This window comes from Equus quagga, chromosome 19, assembly GCF_021613505.1.
Source record: "Equus quagga isolate Etosha38 chromosome 19, UCLA_HA_Equagga_1.0, whole genome shotgun sequence".
Classification (NCBI taxonomy): domain Eukaryota; kingdom Metazoa; phylum Chordata; class Mammalia; order Perissodactyla; family Equidae; genus Equus; species Equus quagga.
In genome coordinates, this window is record NC_060285.1 from 14,307,542 (window position 1) to 14,318,877 (window position 11,336).

The 11,336-nt window shown below is 47.7% G+C and overlaps 1 protein-coding gene across 4 annotated transcripts in view; it reads left to right on the forward strand.

The window, feature by feature from the left end:
* Positions 1-11,336, forward strand: part of LARGE1 (LARGE xylosyl- and glucuronyltransferase 1) — a 534,909-nt gene that overhangs the window by 2,203 nt on the left and 521,370 nt on the right. For 2 of the 4 annotated variants that reach the window (XM_046646630.1, XM_046646627.1), the window contains exon 1: positions 7-522. The exons of 1 other annotated variant lie outside the window; for it this stretch is intronic. The gene's annotated coding sequence lies outside the window, so the exon portion shown is untranslated. Of the gene's footprint in view, positions 1-6; positions 523-5,851; positions 5,944-11,336 lie in introns of those variants that run through there. One more of the 4 variants, XM_046646628.1, reaches the window with a different exon arrangement.

Consider the following 11,336-nt stretch of genomic DNA (forward strand, 5'->3'; position numbering starts at 1 on the left):
CCGCGCCCGGCCCGGCCGCACTGATTGCCCCGCCGCCGCGCGGGAGCCCCGGCGCCCGAAGCTGGGGGCGCGGCCGCGCTCGCCTCGCCGGGCCGGGTGCGGGCAGGCCCTGCCCTGAAGGGGCGAAGCGGCGGGGAGCGCGGGAGGTGGAGCCGGCCCCGGCGGCCGCCCCGCGTCTCTCCCCAGCGCCTCCTCCGCGCACCCAACCCGAGGCGGACCCAGGCCCCTGCCCATGCGGGGCGCCCCGGGCTCGGAAGAGTCCTTGGGGCACGGAGCCGCTCCAGGCAGCGGCTCCGGAGGGAGAGGAAGAAGGGACAGTGCTCAGCTTGGGCGGCCCGCACCCTCCCCGCAGCATTTGGAGCCGAGGGCCGCCCCGAAGTCTGCGCTTGGCACCGCCGCTTGGACTAGGGCAGCGCCTGCTGGGACCCGGACCCGGACCCCCTGCGCTTCGTAGGCGGCGGCGCCGCCGCGCCACCCAGCTCTCCCGCGGTCTCCCTCTGCCTGGCGGCGGTCACGGCCCAGGTAAGAGCCCCGGGGCTGAGAGAGAGCAGCCGCGGGGGCGCCCTGGTGAGCGGCACTGGACAAGTTCTCCGAACCTGTAGCTGGTACCCCCTGTACTCGGGACGCTTGCGGAGAGGGAGGGAGTAAGGGCACACTCTCTGCTGCCTGGGCCAGGAGCCCTGGAGAGGCTGGAGGTGGAAGTCTCTGAGCCTCTGATGTCCCCAGACCCGTCCCAGGGCCTGTCCCGCGCCTAGGCACATAGGTGCTAACAGGGAGCGAGCAAGGAGGAGTTTCCCATTAACAACAGGAGGGGCTGTGCCCGCACCCCTCCTCCCGCAGCTTGTTATCTGTGAGCACCTGTGCTTTGGGGGACCTGCTATGTTTGCCACTGCCCGTCTTGGGATCCCCACCTGCCTTTCCTGGTGTGATGCTGTGAAGAACTTTTCTTTGCTTGTGGCAGAGAGGCGAGGCTGATTGGAGGGTGAGCATCCACAGCTTGCGAGTCCCTCTCCAGGACCGAGTGCTTGGGTGGCAGCGATATCAGCAGAGAGGAAACCCAACCAGAGTGTCAGTCTTTTTAGACAAAGCTGCTTGTGATGAGTGATCAGTGTATAGCGAGCCAGACATTCTTGTGAATGTCACTGTTTCTGAAGGGTGGAGTGACAGACTCCAAAGTCTGTGCATCCTTAAGGTATTTTGTTCATTGTCTTATTACTGTCTTTTAAATTTTCTTGTTGAGCAACCTCGGTCCAACCAGCCCGTCCTTGCCTGTTTGAAATTTATTAAACGTATGAGCTTTCCCTGGGACAGTCTGATTTTAAGTGGGTCACTTCAGAGGGAACAGATCGTCTCTCCTGCGTTGAATCCATCCCCCGGGTGACCCTGTTTAATGGGGATGGATTTTTTCGTCCCTGAGTTGATGTACCTCGGTTGAGCAGGTTTCTGCTGAATTCCGAATCCGTGAATTTTGTCACTCAGTCCATTAAAATGATCTCCTGAGGGAGCAAAATAGCAGCTTACATTTTCTGTGAATGTCACAGGAAGTTTTACAGGGTCTTATGTAAGTGACCCGAGAGAAAGCTCAGGCTCCTGCTTCCTTCATGGGGGCTGGGGGAGGGGAGGCAGGTGGGGCCATCACCTCCACTAAATGCAGACCCGGTCCCTGTCTGACACAGATGGAAACCCAACGTGCCTATTCACTCTGTGGAGGCAGTCACCTCAGGTTAATTTTTCTCCTCACCTCTCCTGTCTTCCCACCTGAAGAGTCAGCTTTGATAGACTTAAGGGGAGATTCTAAATTAGGAAAGGAACAAGCGGTGGTTTCTCTTCTCATCTCTCACAAACGGGTGACATGAATGAATTACTCACGGGCATGTGTCCTCGCTGGGGATTAAAAAAAACCAAAAACTGGCTTTAAGGTTTCACACATCTCTTAGTGTACTTTATTTTTCAAGAGTATTTTATTTGGTGAAAATTGCTTGAGGAGAACACACATTTATCGAGCCTGGCCGTGTTAATTCCATACCAGGAAGAAAACTGACTGGAACAGAGAGGCGAAAGTTATCAGGGTTTAGATCCTAGTGGGTTTTCTAGAGTGTCAAGGAAAGAAAACATATTGCACTTGTCGGATAGAGAGGTTTTTAAAGAAAAGATCGGATCACTCTGGAATGGGCAGAAGTTGCTAACAAGGGTGGGCCCTCATCCTTCACTTAATGAAGTATGCTGGGTCGTGGGTTAACTTTTTGGTGTGAGATGATACAGATTCCTTTGCCTCTGACACCATAACTAGTAGGGCCTTGGAGATGAAATGAACGGTCTTTTCGTCTCATCGTAGGTCCTGGGAGTGCTTCCATCTCTTGGGAAGGATGCGAAGGTTTCCTTTGGTTCTGGGTTCCTGAGCTGTGCTTTAAAGTTGGTGAGGGATGCAGGAGTGTCTCCATCCTTCAGCCACCTACAGTGGTAGGACACTAGGGGGGACTAGTTTTCTATTCCACCACCGATGAAGAAAACACAAGGACCCATGTTACAAAAGGCTGTGGTTTATCTTTCGGGTTCGTGAACCTCACTTTTTGGTACCCAAGGCGTGCTCGCCCTATTGAGTGGATTCTGAATGCTTAAGCAGTGGGCCTGCTCACATCTAAACTGTCATTTGGACAACTCAGAATAGGTTAACTGCAAAGTATTATGTGAGACTCTGGAAAGACTTAGTTATAATCTCTAAGTGTATGAGCGCTATATATTTTTGGCAGACAGAACCTCCTGCAAACTCCATCCTTTGGGCATCAGACCATGCTAACTGTGAGTTCCCTAAAGGCTCGTAATCAAAACTCTTGTTTTTGGTTTTTGGACGGCACATCCCCTGCAGTCTTCATAAAATCATGCTATCTCCATGCTAGATGCAGTCAAGAATCAACTCCCTTAAATTTTCTCACTCTGATCCCCTTAAAAGTACGTACCTTGTATTTATACAGATGTAACCTAACACTTGACAGTGTAGTTGCCCTTTGATCTCAGATTCTCTTTCCTTTTTGTAACAGTGTTAAATCATTCCTATCTAGGTTTCTTCCAGCAGCACTGGAAGATAATTCTGTTGCCCTGAAGAACAAAGCCCCATGCTCAGGCCTCCCTTACCCACATGGCCGAGTCTTGTCAAGGCTGACTCCAGAGGTGGGCAGACAGGAAAGGTGGAAGCAGAGTCCAAGAAGAGACGGCCCAGTTCAAAGACTGGCACAGCAATGGGCAGATATTGCCAAGATGTAGGTCTTCCTGGATTCTAAAACGCCCAGGTCAGCATCTACAATAAGACTCTGTCTTTGGAACCTGTGAACCTGCACGAGTTATTACATTTCCCTGAGCTCTGGGGTCGGGCAGACCGCCTTTGTGACCCTTTTCCCAGATGTATAGTGCATATTCAGGTAGTTTGAGGGGAGCAGTTGTTGTGGTCTAGGGAAAATGGTCAGCATTAAGCTTTATTTCTACTATTAACGCTTTATAAATTGTTTCTCATAGGCACAGTATAGCCAAGGGATAAGAGATTGGAACAGGACAATACTATTAAATTTGCTATTGAGCATCAGCTAGTGAAAACCAGTCCTGGAGAAGATATGTACTGTGGTCCTAAGGCATGAATAATGTTGGTGGATTTCAGGGAAGCCAGACGGCAGAGGTAGAGTTGGGGCAAGAAGTACTGGCCTTCCTTGGGGTCTGTGACTCAGGTGAAGGTGTCTTTGGAGCCAGAGTTTCTCAGAGGGTAGGGAGCACATGGGATCAGCGGTGTAAGACCCAGGGCAGTGAGAGCTCAGGTAGCCTGCCCTTGACCCCTTTGGCGATACAGCCATCTCAAAGGGTCTACTAGTGTGGATGAGGCTTTGCTGCTCCTCTTGGATCTTTGACGTCAAGGAGTATTCAGACCCCGTTGACATTTGGACAGCCGTGGGCAGCAGCCAGTAAAGTTAAGACTCAACTAAAGGTATTTTAGGAGACTTTTCTCCTTTTAATTCAACAAATAATAATTGAACATCTCTTATGTGGCAGGTGCGATGCTCTGCGTGGAGGCCACGGAGCTTCCACATTCAGTTTACAGTCTTTCAGGGAAGGCAGACCTCCAGCCATTACGATGCCCTAAGTCCTATCATACTGGTTTGTTAAAGGGATGATCTTGAGATTGCCAGGTTTGTAGAAGGGAAGGGAATCCCAGACAGAAAGAATAGAACGGAAACCTTAAAGTCTGTAGTGTGTATGGAGAACGGTCAGTAGTTTGTGTGCCTGGAAGATGGGATGTCCTGGAAGAGGAAGGCTCAGAGGTAGAAGGGAGATACTTTGCTAGGATTCCATGCTGAGGACTGTACCCTTGCATCAGGCTCTGTGTACTCAGGTAGCAAGAATGGTTCCTGGATAAGATCGAGGAGTGCTGGTTGATTATCCCACCTTGTTATGAAAACTGAAAAAGAAATTCTTTATCCTTGTACATATAACATTTCGCCTGTTCTTTAAAAAGCTATTAGCAATGCAAATAAAAGGAAGTGTCCCTTTTTAAGTTTACCCTCTTGTGTACGTGAATTACATCTGGAGATTTCATTATGTGATTATGCAGCAGGGGGAGAAATGACAATGTTCCTGACAAATGATAGAGTATGGGGGGGTCTCCTTCTCTGTGAGAACAGATTCCGTTTTCTCAGATGTGCTTCTGGGTGGAGTTACGGTTGTGTTTAACACTTGAACAGGGTTCTTGTATTTGAATATTCAGATCATTTCAGTTCTGGCCTAAACTTTCTTTGCCTTTGGCACAGGAAAAGTTTTATAATATTGAGGATGGGTGTGTGCGCATGCATGTGTTCCGTGTATGTCTGTTTCGTGAGATGAGGAAACTGCATAGTGTGGAAGAAAAGCAACAGTGTAGCTGCCAGAGGAGATTAGAGAGAATGGAAAATCACTGTTGCGGCAGAATCTCCAGGGCCAAGTATATTTAGGTTTTCAGAAACAGGAGCCAGGACAGTGGAGGTGAAAGAAGCCCGTGTGTGTGTGTGTGTGTGTGTGTGTGTGTGTATGTGTGTGTTTGTCTCTATCATCCTTTCGTGTGTTGAGTGGGAGGCAGGGTGGTTTAAGTAAAATTAGGAGATCTGGTTCTGGTGTTGTATCATCTGATGCTAACTTGCTGTGTGACATTAGAATACTTCTTGACCTCTCTGGGCTGTAGGCCTGTCTCTCTATATAAATGAGTTCTTTGTCTCGTAGCCGGGAATTTAGAGGCCCAGAGGGAAAGGGCTTGCTTAAGCTGGTTAGTGGCAAAGCTCAGCCTGCTTAGAGTTTTCTGGCATTTTAGCTCTGAAATGGGAAGGGGCCTGACCGGTTCAAAGGTGTACTCTCCCTTGAAATATAAAACATGTAAGTATGTAATGCTGAAGAGGAGAATCACAGAGTCTGTGCTGCGTTGGCCGTAGATTCTGTGTAATACAGACTGCATTAGAACCTCTCTGATACATAAGGTCGTTCACGTATCAGCAGCTTGACTTGCCTGCTAACTTTACGTGTTGTGGAAACCTGTTGGCTCTGGCATGTTACCCTATTCTGTGGCTACTACTTAGAATTCAGTGCTTTGTGATAAAAAGCAATGCTGAAAATTTTGTTTCCAAGTTAAGTCAATCAAAGCTGAGTTGACGCTTCAGAATTTTGCAGTGCCTGGACTTGAACTTGGAAAGGGGAACCCTTCCCTTGGGCCTCTCTACCTTGTAGGGGAGCTGGGGGTGAGTATGGAGTGGGGGCCGTTTGGAAGAAAAGTAGACGCGGAAAAGCAGTTGTGTAGAAGGACAAGTCGGGAAGAATGCACCCTGACTCAATTTTGTGCCTCCAGGTTTGTGAGTTGCTAGAAAGAAGGCTCCTTACCCCTCTGGCCCTGATCTCCTGGGTAGAGACGGCCGTGCTATTGAACAGAGGAGAGTTGAAGTAAGTGCGCTGTAAATACAAGGTTTGTTACGTTATTATTTCAATATTGAAGTGAAGTATAGGAATGCCCTATTTTAAGAGAACTTGGCATGTAAAGTGTGATCTTAAAAGCAAATAATTTAAGATAAATAATTGGAATATAAAAGGATTTTTGTTTTCTACATGGAACTCACAGCAAGCCTCTTTTTAATAGCTAGTTCCTTTATTGTATTTCAAATGATTTGATTAGCACAATCATAATGGATGTTTTTGGGAGCCTCACCTGTTACCTAAAACCAAGGATTTTTCAAATAGAAACTTGTCAAATGTTTTAACAAGTAACCCCCAAGTTCACCTGCCAAGGAAGCTCATGATGGACTGTGTTACGGAAAGGAGTCAGTAGTTACATCAACTCTGTAGCCGTTAGCCTACCGCGCAGTGTTACTTCCCTCACTCGCTTGGGGCAGACTGCTCGTTTAACTCCTGTTCCTCCTGGAGAGAGCCATCCCAGCTCCCACTACATGAGTTCCTTACCCACCTTCACATCCTACCTCTAAGAATGTATCCAGAACAGAAGTGCTTTCAAAAGTAAATGAGGGAAGAGCTTCCAGGATTCTGAGTTTTCATAATCGCAGAGACATGGAATTAATTTTGTTCTGCCTAAGTCTACAGTAGAGACGATAGGCATGAGGCATTTAAAAAAATCGGAACCGTGCTTGCCTACTGGCTCTTCCTTCACTGCAGCTGAAATATCTAGGGCTTTTTGTGGTGGTGTTTTTTTTTTTTTGTTCCTTTATCTCTTCTGAGAGTTTCCAAAAAAGAATTTGTTCTAGGAATGAAATAAAATGGAAGGCATTTAAGGCTCCAGAGGTAATTTTGGGCAAACTGGAGTTGTAGATAATCGCAGGCTGGGCTGGAATGGAAAGTGCAGTCTCACCCATAATTTTAGCCTCTCTTGCCACGTTACGGGGTTGCGCTTTGGAGGGACAGCAAACGCAGATGGAGAGGGAGCCCTGACTGACAGGAGAGGTTCGCTCTTCATGCAGTCCTTGTTTGAAGTACCAAAGGCAATTGGGAAGAAAGGGCCTGCTGATCTTTCCAGCTTTCCTTGGTGGCATTAGAATTTAGGAGGATTTACAGCAAAACCTGAGCATGCGGGGATTTCTTTCTTCCTCTTTTATTAATTTAAATTCACCAGGGGATCACAGACTCTTCAGTTTATTCTGTGGCTAGGGATTGCCTTGGATACATTAAACACACACTGTTATTACTGAGGAAAGTTAACATTTCTGTGGCTAACTAGAGCCATCCCCTCCCCCTTTTGTTTCCAGGATAGTGGTGTAGATCCTTAATATGCCAACTATTTGTGTCCCAGCCCCCTTCACTGATGTCAGCTCTCATCTGGGAATGGCATTTGGTGGTTGCTTCAGGAGCCAAGGGAGGCACAGGCAGAGTGATTAGCGGAGTGGGACTTTGGGTCCTTTTCCTTCCTCCAGGCATGGTGCTCAGTGCTTAGTACGTCTGCACTAAGTAAGTAGTTGTGTCCACATGGAATGATTTGTCTCATGAATGAAGAAATGGTTGTGTCTTCAGTACCGGGGAGGGGGTAATGGGGGAGGAAGGGGTGAGTGAATATCAGGCGTCTTACAGACTTGCACTCCTTGAAGCCTCTCCAGGAAGCTGTTCTTTTAAAAATGTGAAGGACATTTCAGATCAGCAAAATGAATTCTCTTAGGGTTCGTTGTTGTGGTTCGAACATTGATGGCTCTGTAAAAAGGCAAGGAAAGTACGATACCAGAATGTGTCCTGTGTTTTCTTTCCTCTGAATTTGTGGGGATTTTGACTTATCTGGCTTGAGAAGAAGGGGCATGCGCTAAAGCTTGTTCAAATGTACATTTCAGGTTGCCTTGAAAGTGCCTTGAAAAGCATTTGGAATGTATCAAAGCTGAGGCTGGATTGTTGATGATAATATTTCCAGGGCTGGTGGTGATGATTATGACAGCACTTAGATGTAGGTGGGCGGTGTGGCTGCTGTGTCAGGAGGATGAATGGACTTGAAAAGAGGGAGGGAGAGACTCGAAGAACTCTCCCTTGCCATCCTGGTGTCTTTTCCCCTTTCTCTGTTTATGCGAATCCTTCCCACTTGGGCTTTTCAATATCACTGGTACTCCTTGATGCCTTCTCTACGTAAGGCAGAGCTGCTATGTTGACACTGCCAAGGCTGGAAGAGACCTTTGAGCCCCACTGGACCAACACCTTCATTTCACAGCTGTGGAAAATCAGGCCAGGGAGGTAAAGGGAATTATCCAGAGGGGAGGCAAGACCAGAACCCAGGCTCCCTGACCACCCGGTGCAGCCCATGGCTCTGCCTTCTCATGCCCCATAACTTCTAGGTGACTGTCCTCTCCCCTTCCCTTCCTTCTGACACACTCTACTTCAGTCAGTTCTATATCCAGAGCACATCCTTCAAGTGCCAGGCACTCTTCCATTTGATCGTTTTGTGTCATTTTGTCCTTGCAGCAACCCTGTGAGGTGGATGGCCTTACTCTCCTCCTTTCCACGTGTGGAAGCTGAGGCTTGCCCAGGCCACACAGCTGTGAAGCATGGAGCTAGGACTCAACTTGGAGCTGTTCAGACTCTTCAAACACTGTCCTAGTGCTGACCTTGCCCCTGGCTTCCCCACCTGTCTACACTCGCTGTGTGTCCTCTGACTCCTCTGCAGGTCTTCTCTAGGCCTCGCCCATTGGCTGTTGCCTAAAAACGCCCCTTGTTTTCCCATTTGGGCTTGTTAGTGCTGCTCCCTTTGCTGGATTAAACTCCTCATCCTCTCTCCTATTTTGTCTGGTTGAAATCTCTCCTTCCTGCCTATAGGCTCTGTGCGCTATCTCTGATGGCATTACCTTCACTCGTTCAGCCAGCATTCACTAGGCATCTTTGTGCTACTATGTGCTTTTCCCGGCTTGACATCAGGAACACAGAGGTGAGAGCACCTGCCATCCATCTAGTAGCTTTCTTTTGGTTAGGAAGACAAGCTAATAAAGACACCAACAAAGGGCAGTGGGCACATTGTGTTGGGTACCATTATGCTTGAGGGAGACGAAGGTGAGAATATTGGATTTGGGTCTTGGTGAATAGGAGAAGGAAGGATAGGGTGAGAGGAGGAATTACCCCAAAACCCCCAAAGGCTGTGCTTGTCATCTTCTGCTTGGCATTCTCAATATCTATATGTAACTTTCCTCAATCCTTCACTTATGTGTCAGCTCCTTAGGTGCTGTGACTAGGTTACGTCCATCCTTGTATCTATGGGAGCATCCTGCTACCCCCTAGCACTTAGGAATCCTTCAGAAAACATTTATTAAATTAAATTGAAAGCCTCCTATTCTTGCCCTCAAGGAACATAGTCGGAGAGATTGGAAAAAATGTGTGATAAGTTAAGCAACAATGGAAGATTCAGAGGGACAGTTCAGAGCAATAGAAATGATGTGGCAGTGCAATTAATGCTTGTGGATTGTTGAATCCGAAAGTTGATGGGAAATCAGAGGTGTGAGTTTCCTTTAGCTGCTTAAACTTAATGGAGATAGGATTTGAGTTGGGTCCTTGGACACAGGATAATTAAAATCTGAATGGAAAAATTAAAGGGAGCTAGAGGGGCCAGGGTAAGTTGACAAGTGCAGAAATATGTATTTTTGAGTTACAGAATAAGCCGGCTCGACTTTCCGTTCACAAGGAGTCAGAGATGAAGTTGACAAGCTAACCTGGGGCTGTGGGCTTTTGGAAGGCAGGATGACTTTTACTTAGGATGGTGTATTAAATGCTCTATTTTAGGAAGATGAATGTGGTAACAGCATTGGGGTCAGAGTGGAGTGGGGAGAGATGGAAGCTCGGAGGTCATCGAACAGGCTTTGGCACTAGTTCACATAGGAAGTTTTAAAGGCTACTGGGCTAGAGCTGTTAGGATAGTAGGATAGAAGCTGAGGGAAGCTTCTGAATTTTTCTCTGACCCCTCTCATTGGTTTTGGAGTCTGAGATGGTTTTCATAGCCCATTGGAAAGTGGCCTCATTGAAATGAAGTCTGCTTGTGACACTAGCACCAATTCTTAAAATAGCGCTTTCTCCTTGGTAGACTGAGCATGGGGATGGACCTTGGATGAAAATACACTCTCCGGAGCCTTTCTTATTGGGGGTTTGTCCAGATGAGCCCAGGGTTGTGGAATAACCTTTTTGCTAGCCTTGGATGACACCCAATAAGGAGTGTAATAGAGAAAATTCTTCTTTTCCTCCTGAGTGGTTCCTAAAGCAGCTGCAGAGAGCTGAGAGCAGGACGATTGGAGCCCTGACATCTGGGCTCCCGATTCACCTTAAAAGTGAAGCCTGTGCTGTGCTGCCCATGACTGGTGGTGTTTCTCAGCCCGAGGAGGGGCTCGCTGAGAGATTACAGTACACACTTTTCAGAATTGTGGAGTAAGCTGTTCTCGATAACAAAAATTTTCCAATAGGATAATCCAATTTGATAGAGAGTCTTTATTTTTAATCTTGAAGAACAAGGGCTTTTCTGGAATGTTCTGGATATTGACCCTCACTGGCTCACTATCAGCCAAAGGGAAAGATCCAGCTTTCTTATCAGGACACACAAAGCTAGTTAGGAACTTGTGCCAGCCTTTCTCTGAAGTCTCATCTTCTCTCACTTCTCATTTCGTGTGTCACCAATCCCTAACTCATTATTTTTCTTCCTTACTGGTTATTTTCCCCCAAACTTGCCAAGCTGAGCATATTCCTCTCCTTCTGCGTGATAAGCTCTTTCCCTCTTTATCTGCCTGGGACACTTCTGTTTCTCCTTCAGTACCCAGCTCAGGCAGTCCTTCCTCCAAGCTTTTCCTGATACTGGGCGCTGAATTGCATCTGTACCTTGTACTGGCTTCTGCTGCTGCCCTTTCTACACCATATTGCCAGTTCTTCAAGCTGACTGTGTTGCCAGAGAGTGGGAGGCTTTCAGTAAAGACTGCATGTTATGGCTCCGGAGAGTCCTCAGTGTTTTCCTGTATGCCTGGAATATGCTGTCTACCCGATATGTGGTGGTGATGGTGGTGATTTTGGATTTCATTGAATTTGCTGTCCAGACATAATGTAACCTTTTCTTGCTGAACTTTGATTATTACACTGTGCTACAGGGGCATACAGTGGGGGTGGGAGGGTATGAATTAGCGTCCCAAGGTATTCCTGAATCTAAAGAATGCATGCCCCCTAGCCAATGATAAGAATGGCAATGAGCCTTTCCTGGGACTCAGTGATGCCTTCAAGGAATGTGGTGGTAGAGGTGGAGGTGATGGTGGTGGTGGAGATGGAACTGGTGGAGGTGATGGTGGTGGTGGAGATGGAAGCAGTGGAGGTGGTAGTGATGGTGATGGAAGTGGTGG